The sequence below is a fragment of the Drosophila erecta genome, unplaced genomic scaffold (assembly GCF_003286155.1).
Source record: "Drosophila erecta strain 14021-0224.00,06,07 unplaced genomic scaffold, DereRS2 tig00000055-arrow-pilon, whole genome shotgun sequence".
NCBI lineage: Eukaryota > Metazoa > Arthropoda > Insecta > Diptera > Drosophilidae > Drosophila > Drosophila erecta.
The window spans coordinates 14,316,501-14,329,477 of NW_020825200.1; positions in this window are offsets into that span (position 1 = coordinate 14,316,501).

The following is a 12,977-nucleotide window of genomic DNA, read 5'->3' on the forward strand; positions in this document are numbered from 1 at the left end:
ATCTTTACACCGGCCCGGTGCTCATAAAACAATGGCATTTTGATTTCTAACTGGATTAGCGAAAAATATCTGTGACTTTGGGATTTCGCTGAAATCTTTCCCCTTATAAATATTGGCCCTACCAGCCAAACGGTTAAGAGAAAAGTCTGGTGTTTATTAATGATGCTTAAACTGTTTAATTGCACTCCCATTATTTAAAAGCCGAGTTCAACACGTTCGCCTGGCACTTTCTTCGCTCAGTTATTAGGAGCAACAGCTGCTTCACTTTCGTATCTGCCGGATACATGACAGAGTTATGCCGTCAGTGAGTAATTAACACGGTTAATATGCCAACTTGCTGATTGTCAACTGACAAACTGCCATCGCAGGAATGAAGAAATAACTCGGGATCGGGGCAAGGGTCTCATATCATCCCGCCCATTCCATCACTCTGTCAGCGGGAATATCCACCGCTGTAGGTAGTCCTGTATCTGTCAGCGGCCTTTCCCGGCACCTTTAAGATACGTGCGTTATGAGGAAGGCACCTCGAGATATGGGCAACCCTTGCAGCCGGAGGGTTGCAGTTGCAGCTCGAGCTGAGTTATGGTTCCACGAGGATGTTAATTCGGGGCATGTAATTGCCGCTCCCATTCCAGCAGTTTATTTACAACAGTTTTGTCACAACCTTTCCGCTCCCTTCTCAACTTTAGTTTAGTTTAATTTGGGGCAATTCCGTGGATTTACCGCACGAGGGGGCAAACGTCTCCATTGCCGCAACCCGTTAAATGGCATCAAATTTAACTGGCGAATAAAGTGGCCGATCCACGCACTAACTGCAGTAGAACTAAAACAACAATCGCCTGATAACTATTAAGATAACTACTGCAGCCATATTGGGATACGGATACGGTTTGGGATTGGTGTTGGGTTTGTGGCGCTGTTTGGGCTGGGAAATCCTTGAACGCGCTGGCAATAAATGCAAAAATCCTTACAAATAATATGAGAATGGTTATGGGCAGTGTGCGGGCTTATCGCAGGCATAAAAACCAAACACACAGACCGGCGACAACGCAAACACCGAAAACAATCTAAACAAGAAAAATTGCACAAATTGCCGGGCTTCAGTTTGGTTCTCAGCTCTTGGGTCCATCGTCTCAGCCTCTGATATCGCAGCTTCCAAACGTCATCATCATCATTGCCACAGTGGGCCGGATTCGGTTTTCGCCGCTCATAAATAAACTCGGGAGTTCTGGAACCAATTGAACGACGCTTCCTGATTTTTTGCACCGTCGATATGTGATAAGTGATTACATGAATTCATTAGGCGGTTTCCGTTTGCTTTGTGTATGCCGATCGATATCTAAAAATGTATGGTCATTTATTAGCAGTTTAAAGCGGACAGGTTACTTTCAGAATCAAAAAATGTAAATCGTCTGACTTCACATATAGGTGTAAGCTGTTCTGAGCTATACAAAATACACTCATAAATGTATATGCATATATCAAATCTGCTCATTCAGTTGTTTATATTGTCAGCAAAACATTTTTATACTAACACATTTTACTGGTTTTTAACCAATTACCTCGGAAACTCTTTAGCAATTTTATGCTGCCCCAGTTGCTCCACTGTGCCACTAAACAACATGCCCAACGACACCAGCAACACCGACACGGGCAACAAAAGGCAATAACACCAGCAACAAGAACACCAGCCATTTGCACACACTCACACACACACACACACAGACGCAAGCGAATAGTGGGCGCTGGGGAGGGGGTGAAACACTTCAATAGGAAAATCTAACGATTTGTTTGCATTTTTATTATTTCCTGCTGTTGCTGCTGAAATTGTCACAAAATAAAATAAAACCAACAATCATTCCGGCAAATATCAACAGGAGTATGCCGAGCCCCTCCCCCACCCCGGCCATATGCTTATTGCAACACCCCTCCCCCTGAATGCAACACCCGCCTTAATGGTGTTTGAGTAGCCGTATCTGTGTATCGCCAAGTGTCAGTTTGGCACATCATTTGGCTTTGGCCCCAACGCGGCACAATGGCGGCCTCCGTTTGAGTTGGAGTTTGAGCCGCGCTGAAAAAGAGTTGGTTCCAGCATTTTGACGTCGGCAGATTTTTAGAGAAGTCTGCCAGAGATCGGCAGCTTGAGGAGAAGGTGCTCCAGGAGCACTGGATGCTGCACAGCGAAAAAGCGGGAAATTCTTGCCGTAAAGTAAAAAGCAAATTCAGGACTTTACTGCCTATCAAGTTTAAATGAAAAATTGATGAGATTTCCAATACACTTAACCACATTTGCAGGCTTCTTAAGGCTGCGATGATATTTTGGATTTACTTAAATTATAATTTGTATTATGTTTAAAAAATAAAACAGCTATCTTAGCTTTGAACTTTGTGTTCTGTATAATTCTGCTTAATAATCTCTAATTTTCAGAAGCTAACTTATTCCTTTTTCCATTTCAATACAATATTTAGACCTTAAATTAACTTGATGAAACTTAAATTTCCCCCGGTGCACTACTATAATATCCATCTGCAGACCTGGTCTATTCGCAGCCCGAGTTGACACGCGCTCGCATTTGGGCAACATTATGCAGGGGATTACTGCAGCCGCTTCTGGCGGGGCTACATCCTCTCGAGAAAGCCAGATCCCTGGTCACGTGTCGGTGGCTCGTGGCTGTCTGTTTGGGTAATCGACACCATCATAATATTGAACTGCCAGATTAATTGGCCTTATGATGGGCAAGTCTCTGATACTCGTATGATATTTTTGCGGCTTAGTTGATTTGCTTTTGCGGTTGCCTCGAGTTTTTCAGAAAACGCCCCAGCACACGTTTGTGTGGACAGGACAAAAAGCTAGGATTATGTGAAAAATATAGCTCGAAAAAAAGAAACCAGCTTCTGGTGCGGAGATATATGATAAAGCCGACCATATATTATAAAAGAAATTAAAACTACAAAGAGCAGCCTGGCTTATAATTATAGCATTATCTTCTTAAAAGCTCTCCACTTAAATATGATGCAGGAGCAGCGAGTGAGTGCAGCTATCCTGCACATAGGAGACGCAGGAGGCGGAGTCCACTTTTCGCTGGCACTTATCCTGGCAGCCATTAGGCCAAATGAGACTCGGGACTGGGCCGCACAACACATCGCTCGACGGAGACAATCGAAGGCGATTGACTTGGCTGGCACGCCTCGTCGAAGTTGGATAATTTGCGACGCTGTCCCGCTTTCCCATTTTCCCATTTTTCCCGTGCTCCCGTCTCCCGTCTCCCGCTTTCCCGCTGCAAATGATGAGGCATTAATCGGACCGATCGGACCTGCCCCCTGGGCGTGGAGCAGAACAAAACGGAACGGAATGGAGATTCTGCGAGAGACAAAGCCCGGTTTGGGAATTCTAAGCGGGATGCTGATGCCGGACATTTGCAGCAGTCAGCGCGATTTACTGCTTGGCTGCTTACCCCTTCGATGGGAGGTGGGTGGTGTTCGTAGGGTGGTGGCATGTGTCAGTGGGTGGGGATGGATGGTGTGGGGAATGGCCATGTGATTACATGAAAAACACTGGAAAGCAAGTCAACTTTCAAACCAATTTTTGCCAGGCGGCAGCGCAGCGCAAAGCGGAGAGCCAAGTAGAAAATTACTACAGTTTATACTCCCGATACAGAGGAGGTGGTTCACGGGAGGGCTCACAAACAACAATCCCGCAATCCCAGCAGCAATTTTCAAAATTTCAATCCCAATGCTGCTCGCTATACTCTCGAAAGGGGTTAACACAATTTGGGGAAAGCTAGTGCTCAACCGAAATGGAATGAAAAATATAATAGCCATCGCAAGTGTGTATTATTTCCAGAGATGATTCTATAACGTAAGTAAAGTGGAAAGCTCTGAAAGTTTTAAAAATAATCTTGATCAGTATATTATTTTGTATACCATTGTGATCGTAACTGAAATTATAGGTCACCTTGTTTTTTCAAGCTCTGTTTTTATAAATAATTCAAAGAGTATCCCTGCAGCTAGCTTTCTATATCTCCACCAATTTTTCTTCCTCTTCGAGAGCCAAGCCAGTGATTTGTTTGTCGCTGTTGGCAATGCTGTGCGGTGTGTTTGGGGCTGGCCAACGTTGCCAACGCCGTTGATGATGAGTTAGACAGCGACTCGATCTAATTTCTCATGCTGGAATCATCGATTCATCGTTTTGTGTAGCGCTGTAAATCAACGGGACAAAGACCCAATCCGACCCGAACCGACCCGACCCGGATATGGGCCCCGCCCCCAGCTCCAATCAATCCTCCAATCCAGTCAACTCCAACTCCTGCCACCCACTGTCCAAATCTAAGCGCTTCAAATATATTTCCCCCGATTTGGGAGCAGAAACGCGGCATAATTGCCGTTTTGTTCGGTAGATACGATGGATGGAAAATCGGGGGAAATGGGTTGGGGTTTGGGGGCAGCAAATACAAATTGCACGTTTCAACCCGAGTTGCATGTGAGTGAGTGTGTGTGTGTGTGTGTGTGTTGGCTCCAGTTGCTTTTTTTTCAAAGGCGAGTGTTTGGGTCAAATCAAAAAATCACAACAAAATTACTTGCCTGTCATGAAATTTGCCTCGATTTTGTTTCTTCTCCGTTGCTGCTATTTTCATTTTTTTTCTGTTTTTTCTTTCTTGCTGTTTGCTGGTATTGCGGATGCAAAACGTTTTGCTATTTTATTTCGTCTTCCTCGCCCCTCAAAAGCAGAAGAAGAGTGTAAAGTGTTCCTGTGCTCTTGAGGTTGTTTTTTCAAACTTTTTCGGCTTTTTGTGAGTACATATAATTTGAATTTACAGTCGGTGGGCCGCCTTCCGCTACATCTAATCATTGGCAGGACACTGGACCCACCTATTCGCCACAAAACTTGGAATACTTCTTAAAAAGGAGGGTCTTTCGAATATAAATGCAAAACTAAAACCATTTAAAACATGTTCTTAGAAACAATCAAATTTGTAATACGCTGTATAAAAAGTATCTGCCAAGTGATTCGAAAAATTAATGTTTACTTTCTACCAGGAAAGTAGCTCTTGTGAAATATCTAGAGATGATATATTTCCTTTTCGATTCCGCCGATCTGGCTCCACTGTGCCGCATTTCCAATCAACGTGACGTATGAGTGTTCGGTTGTTTGTCAGCTCCGAGTTTCCAGTGTGTCCAACTTGGGCCTGCGATTGGGATTGCGGCTGAGTTGGGGAACTGGGAAATGGGGGCTGCAAACGTTGGCTCAATCGGTTGGCTGGTCGGTCGGTCGGTCGGCTGGTCCCGGGTGGAATATGCAATTATGTATTTTTAAGTTCATGTTTTTACATTTGCCTTTGCTCCGTCTCGCTCGCTCTTGAGCTCTCTAGCTCCCCGTTCGCATTTGCGCCCAATTGCTGTAAATATAAAATTGCAGCAATTTTCTATGACTCGCCTCGATTGGAGTCGACGACGCGAGCTCCACTTTGCGCAGGGGGCAGCAGCACGGGGGATCCGGCAAGGGGGCTTGGCCACTCCGGTGGCTTGGGCCTGACGGAACCCCACCCCCCTGCGGTCTGACAACCACCCTGTGGGTGGTAGCGGCCCCAGTTATTATGAATTGCTGCAGCAAATTGCCGGCAAGCAACTAGCAACATGGCCAGCAACATTGGGCGCAAAAGGGGCATCCCCGGCCGATTATCGGCAATCGTGCGGCATTATGGAAGATGGCTGTCTGGCCGCGGGGAAGTGATTTGTGGGGGGGTCTCGGGACAAGTCCCTCGCATGAGCAAAATGCCGGCAGCTTAATTGACTCGGCCGTGCAGCACACCTCTTAATTGATGCGAGCCGAGGCTGCAAATAACCGCAGCATCAACAGTTAGCCGAAAATTCATTGAATTGGCCCGAACAGCGCGAAACATTTGTCTGCCATTGCCGTTGCACAGATACATTGAGGCACATGCCCGTCCCCTCTCGGAAGTGCACTGCTCAAAAATATCACAAGCAGCCTAAGATATTCACGGCCATTAATAATCAGTGCTTACATTATTACGGCTATAATGTTATGAGCAAGGTATGAAGTTTCAGTAAGTAAGTATTCCGAGTACTTGTTTTTGTTACTTGTTTTTAGTACTTGCATTTTATATCATTTTGTAATTATTTTATTTATTGATTTTATTTAATTTTTATTTATTTATTTAATTTAATTATGATTTTTGGAAAATCTAAAGATCATATTTGTGGAATTTAAATATAGAGCCATATAAAGTCGGTCAGCGTTTCTCCCAGTGCAATTCCAGTGGATAGTGGAGCCTAGCCCAGCATCTGGCAATCGACTGGCGACCGTCGCCGGCTGCACAGGTGCAAATTTCTATAGGGGATTCAGGTGAGGGAGAGGGGCGCTGGGGAGGGGCGGGCTTTTGGCGCTTTTCGGGTGTCAAATACAAAATAACAACAAAATGTTTCGCGCTCTTATGAGTCTTGTTTCGGTTGCTTTGAGGAGCGTGATTGGAGTTGTTTGTTTTCCTGTACAGGTCGCCATTGTGGGTAAGGCACTCGGGGGATTTTGGCAACATGTTGCCCCATGGGTAATGGGTTTTATTGGGATAGGCACATTGAATGGGAAAGTAGTGAAGTACTGAAATTTAATTAATAAATATCAGTTATTCAGTTGCATTATTTAAATGTATGGGAATGACGCCTATATTCATTCAAGTCGTATTGCTGCCATTTTAGATTCGTAGACTCCATTGATAGTCTAGTGAAATCAAGACAAGTGTCTTTGCTGGACACTCGAAATGTTGAAATGAGATGCATTAGGCAGCCCGAAAAGTTGTCAATCAATTCTCGGAAAATGGCATCGCATTTGCATTAGAATTCCCCAAGTGGAGTCAAGTGGACTCTGTTTCTCATGCAAATTAACTGCCCGAAAAGAATTTAATTCAGAAATATTCCACTGGACTTTTCATTCACAAATTGCAAAATCGCTAGCCTTCCAGCTCTGCGAATTTTTTCCAACTAGTTCGAAATCCATATATACGAGTACATGTGTAGCCGCCCAAACTAATGCACGTTTTGAGATGTCAAACCGAATCTGAATCTGAATCCGAATCCGAAAACGAATCTAAATCGCTGTCAAAATCCTCCGGCCCAAGGTGCATTCCATATTAATCTATTTGGAAAAGGCTGCTCCATGGGCCCACAAAACCCAACCAAATATACAATTTAAATTGCACTCTGTCGTTCTGCAGAATGTATCCCATATGTTTGTATGTAGAGTGCAGATACAGTGTGATCGGTGCACTGGATTTTATTGCCCTGCGCGAATTCTTGTTTGTTTTCATTATCGCCGCTACAGCAATTTTCGCTTTTCATCGAAATCGCTTCATTATCGTTGGAAATAGTTTTCAATTACCATTAAACGCATCGGTAAATATTATGGCTGCAAACATTGTCCGGAATCGCGTACATAATTAGGCAAAATTCTGTGGGCATTGCCCTTAATAATCGGACTTCGTGCCCGGTTTCTCCATGTAAATGTACAAATAGAATAAGATCTAGGAATCTCTCAAACTCTACATGTATAATTTATCTATTACATTTACTATGAGTGAAATAAATTTGCGAACTAGTAGCCAAAATCAGACAGATACAACTTGTATGAGACCTAAAAAAAATGCAAATCGAATTGACCAAATTCATTTAAGTGGATTGGACAACAGTTAAATCATTGAAAAACTGCTTTAAGCCATAAAGTGATAATATAGTTTTAGGTAGTTTCAGATATACATTTAGTCAGCTGTAATGGATCCCCGTTTTTATATCATAAGCAAACCGCCTTTCCTGCTGCATATCTCGAACTTTAATCGCAGCTAAAATTTGTTTGCCATTTAATCTGGCCAGCCAACTCAGTCAGTTGGCCAATACTTCCCTATCCACAATTGCAGACTGAGCCCACCAAAATCGGCTGAATATGGAAATCAGTGCATATCGATGCCGCCGAGCTGCAGAAGGAAAACGCCAACACCAACTGGGACTCCTGGTGGAACTCCCACTCCGATTTCTGGTCCAAGTCATGTCCTCCAATCCAATGCGATGCCCAGTGTCCGTTGGCTTTTCCCGCTGCTGCTCTTTTTGTGTGTGTTTCTATTTTTTGCTGGGCTGTTGTGAACTTTTGTCTATTTGTATTTGGCCAAATGAATTGCACTTTGTCCACCTTCTGCTCGGCGCTTTCCTGTTGAATTAAGTCAGTTTGGGTTCACTATGTACCATCACTTCTCTGAATGCAGTGGGAAAAATATGAAGGCCGCTTTAAAATGTAATTCCAATGGCTTCAAAGAAAGCCTAAGAAAGTCAATTATAATATGGTGCATTTCAATTATGGAAACTGTTGGCAATTAGCAAGACTTAAGATATTAGAGAAGCTAATAATAAGCACTGTTCAAGTTGTTGAGAAGGAGATATTGGGTCCGTGGATTTTTCTACATTTTTCTGGCAGTGTACGGTTGCATATTGACTTTGATACAGCGATAGCGAAGCGGGGGCAACTGAGACGGCCGACGCCAGGGCCGATAACAAATCGCAGATACATAATTAAATTACAGCGTTTTAATTTCTGTAATTAGTCACGACTTCCACCCGAAACAGGGCTACGGGCAGCAAAGCCGGCGCCAGGAGGCCACCGGGAAGAGCCACCGGCGGGGAGTCCCCGTTTCCAGGGTCCGGGCTCCAACTGCAACTGGGTGGGTCCTCCGCAGCTCGCATGCCCCCCATTTCCCGCTGCTCCCATGCTCCTGCCTCCGATGCCCAGCCAGTTAGATCATCAAAATGATCTAGTTTACGGCGAGCGTGGGCCATAAATACTGGGCCATTGGAAAGCGAGTAAAATGTATGCAAAATATTGGGACATTGCGTGTTGCCACGAGGGCGGCGGGGGGCAAAGTCTTTGCGCGTGCGCATTCACATATAAATTAAACAAACGTCGCGCATTTCACACACGCTACTTGATTCATGAAATATGCGCGCCAAGAAGCAGCAGGCAGTCACATAGCCAGCAGAAATAGCATAAATAAATGGAAATAAATAAATGAAAAAGTAAAATGCGAACAGTTGGCCACGTCGTGTAGACTCATTTAGACTCATTTGAATACCAAAATGCGGACACGAAGCGCCGTCCGCAACTTCAAGTCCAACTGCAGTTCGCAGACAGCGCCGACGACATTTTCTAGGCTTATTTATTTACGACTTTATTCCCAGCCCGGCTGAAGTGCATCCATCCCAGCCGGCCAGAGCTGGCTTTTTTACGATCTCGGTTGGTGTGCTGTGCTTCCCGGAGCAGCTTCTCCAGCTCCTCCAGCTCCTCCAGCCCCAGATGCACTTCGCAGATCCGGCTGCAGGTGGTCGTCGCTGATGCATTTGTATGGGCCCCAATTTGGAATCCATTTTGCAGCGAATGTTCTTCAATTAGGGCCTTGGCGAAGGATTGCAGATCCAGCTGGGAGGCAGTGCAGCAATCAAGCAATCCAGCTGTTCAAATATCATTTTCAAGTCGTGCAAAGTAATCTTGTTTAATCACCCATAACAAATTTATATAGATTATATAGTCAGCCTATTTCACTCAAATCTATTTCAAATGGCTGCAATTATTTATAGCAAAATGTGTAATACTACTTTAAAAGCATCTAAATTATCCATTTATCACTTGTTTTCGAAACATACTCTTGATAGCCTGTAGATGTACTATAAATGAACATATTTATTTATTTAATATTTATTTGTTTCAAAATACTAATGACGTTAAGCTCTGCGAGAGGCACAGCTTTGATAAATAGAAGCTCGAACAGTCTTGTGCAGAAGTATGCGCACACCAACCACTTTCGTCCTGCCTCCGCAAATAGCAAGTAACTAAGTACGAGTATATTTGCGAATGAGTTCTCAAAGTTTTTAAAATAACGCATTTGAAACTCGGCACAAACTAGCGCCAGGATATGAAGAAAGTGCAGTTACATATGGTTCTATATACACACAAGTATTTGCACATATGCAGTTGGCTTGTTTGATTTTGCACATACAGTGGCTCAAAATCTGGCATAAAATAATGTAAAAATATTCAGCACTTTTAAAAAGCGTACAACCTTTTGGGTGTGTAAACTTATGCTGATGTCATATTTTCTGTGATGCTTTTGAAATGAGTAATCTTGAAATACCAGTGACCGCTACTTGGATATGTTTATACTTATGAAACGCACTGCATTTACTTGGCTCATGTGCTTGCGTGAAAGTATATGGTCTTTTGATGGCGTACACTCGTAAAGGTCAAAAGTTTTCGTTTGCAGTTGAAACTTTTTGTGCAGCTCCTTCTCTATCAAGCGTGTTGCACACACACACACACACACACAGACACTGGGGAAAAGTTGCACAAGGAGCAGTCGACTGTGAGGTCCTGGCTGCCTAAGTGCGCCATATCCTTCGGCTCCCGATTTCGCTGCCACGTCCGCCCATTCGAAAAGGTAGTTTTCATATTTTTCGGCGATAAGCAGCCGCGTCCGTGTGTGTGCCTGTGGCATAGCGTGCACTTAGCAGGACGACCGAAGGACCAACGCCCACATGGCCAACCGCCTCCTGCAACCGACCGTTAGCCATTAGCCAGTGGCCTAGGTGAAGCCACCTCGGAAAATTGGGCGGGCTGGGAGGGCTTTTTCCGCCGCAAATGGCAAAGCATAAATTTATGTAAAAAGATCTGTGATTTATCACCGAGGCGAGGGTAAAAGCAAAACTTTTATTTCCACCCCATCCCTTTTATCCAGTAGCCAGGTTTAATTTATGGAATTTTAGTTTTAACGCCAACTTTTGGCTCGCCATCCTTGTTCGTCTTTTGTTGCTTCCATTGTTCGTGCGCCGTGCGTGTACACTCGAAGATAATATTTATTCCTATTTTATATTATAAAATTATAAGTTAGTATATGCATATTTTGTTACGGATTCAAATTGTATATAATCAGTAAATGTTATTTTAAACATATTTATGGATATGCATTTTACAGTATTTATTTTCTGTGCTCATTTGAGCGGATCTGTATATATGTATATATATGTAACGAGGGGTCACCACCATCGAAACGAAATCGTAGCAAAGTTGAAAGTTTGCAACGCACATAAATCAGATGCACTTTCGGCATTTCCGCGCACACACACAAAAAACTGAACAGAAAACACTGGCAGCCAAAGAAAAGCGTCCCTGAAGCTTTTCCCCCAAGGACTCGCGGCTACAGGAAATTAGCTGACCGCCCCTCCCCGGCTCCCTTCCCCATCGATTGCAGTTATTGCAGTCATTTGTGGATGTATCTGTCGGAGCGTCTGACAAATTCGAATCATTTGCGTTAAGTATCCTTTTTTACATGCCGGCAGGACTAATGATGAACGGTCCGACGTCAAAATTCAATTACTTCGGTGGAAGCTGACATCGTCTGGGGTTTTCGTGTCCCCAGCCCCCACAAAAACCGGAGCTCATAAATGATGATGAACTGGGGCGGCATGAAATATAAGGCAATCCCCCTAATTGCCATTAGGTACGTGTATTTCCTCTGGCCAAAAATTGCCGTGCTCCGTTTCCTGAAGCTAATTGCGGCCCGAACTCATTAGATTACCTTTGCACGCAGAGCAGAAAGCGTACCAATTGAAGGGGGATTGGATATATTAATTTACCCTGACTTAAAGCTGAAAGAATTATATAGACAGTGTGGAAATTTAAATCTCTGCCAAGGATTCTTTAGCCAAAAATTTAAATGATTCGTGGTAGCTTGGAGCTCACTTGTTAAAGTAATCAGTTATCGACAAACGAAACATGCCATAAAGCTTTAAGAAATATACCTTTTCTGTCTGTGCAATACAATAAATTATCGACATAAGCCAAGGAGCAGAAATCAGAGCTATCTCTGGCATCGTATCTCATAGATACTTTCGCTCATATTTCGTGTAGCTAAGCCCGAATTCCAAACGATGGCAGGCCGATAGCTGGGAAGCAATTTCCCAAACATCGAACCGGCCAAATCCGCTTTGATCCCCCATATGGATGTCATAAAAAATTAAGTGAATCCCGGGCAAAAGCTATCTGAGAACAGGACCCAGGAGCCGCGTGGTGCCGCATCTGGTCAAATATTGCCACTGACAAAGGGACGCGGAATCCACTTGTGTGCGCTTCGTCAATTTGCCATAATTTCAACGCCTATCTATCAGGGGCAGCCCTTCCACTCCGCTACTTAAGTGTGCATTTAATTTTGATCAAGTATATTTAAAAAAACTAAAAAAGTATGTACTCGAGAGCACTTGCTGACAGCTCTTTGTTTGCTTTGTTTTTCGACACGCGACAAGTGAATGCCGCCCCAGGATGCGAAGTCCTAGTCTAAAAAATGGGAAAAACAGGGTGGCTTATGCTGTTGCAAATCAGCGCGACAAGATAATAAATAAATATCAAAATATGTCATAAGGAGATTTGCAGCAGCTGAGTTGAATGGATTTCTGAATGGGGTTCAGGGTGGCGATTGTCTCTCCATCAAGGACTCTTACGGGTGCTCAGCTGGTGTTGAAATGTGGCTGTTAACTGGTTCTCAAGTGGAAAGGACGCATAATTGTATTTAAATTTCCTATATCGGTGGGTAAAAACAATCACCCAGCACCAGCTCACCCAGTGCTGCTACAAACCTGCACCTATCTAGTTAAGTCTGGATATAATATATATATCAGTGAGATTTAAATTTAAATTTTAAAATATTACCAAGCGTAAAAACATAAAACAGCACAGCACAATGCAGTCTGTAGTTCGTCAAAGTCCCTTTCCAAAAATCTTCAGCTAAGTTAATATACACCTCAAACCAGTTATGGATATACCAAAAATCCATAAAGAATCCATAAAGAATCGTCGCGATGACAGCTTGAAGTGCGAAACGAGCTCAGATGCCACTCAGCTTTCCGCTGGGATGCGACGGACTTAAAAGGGGTTA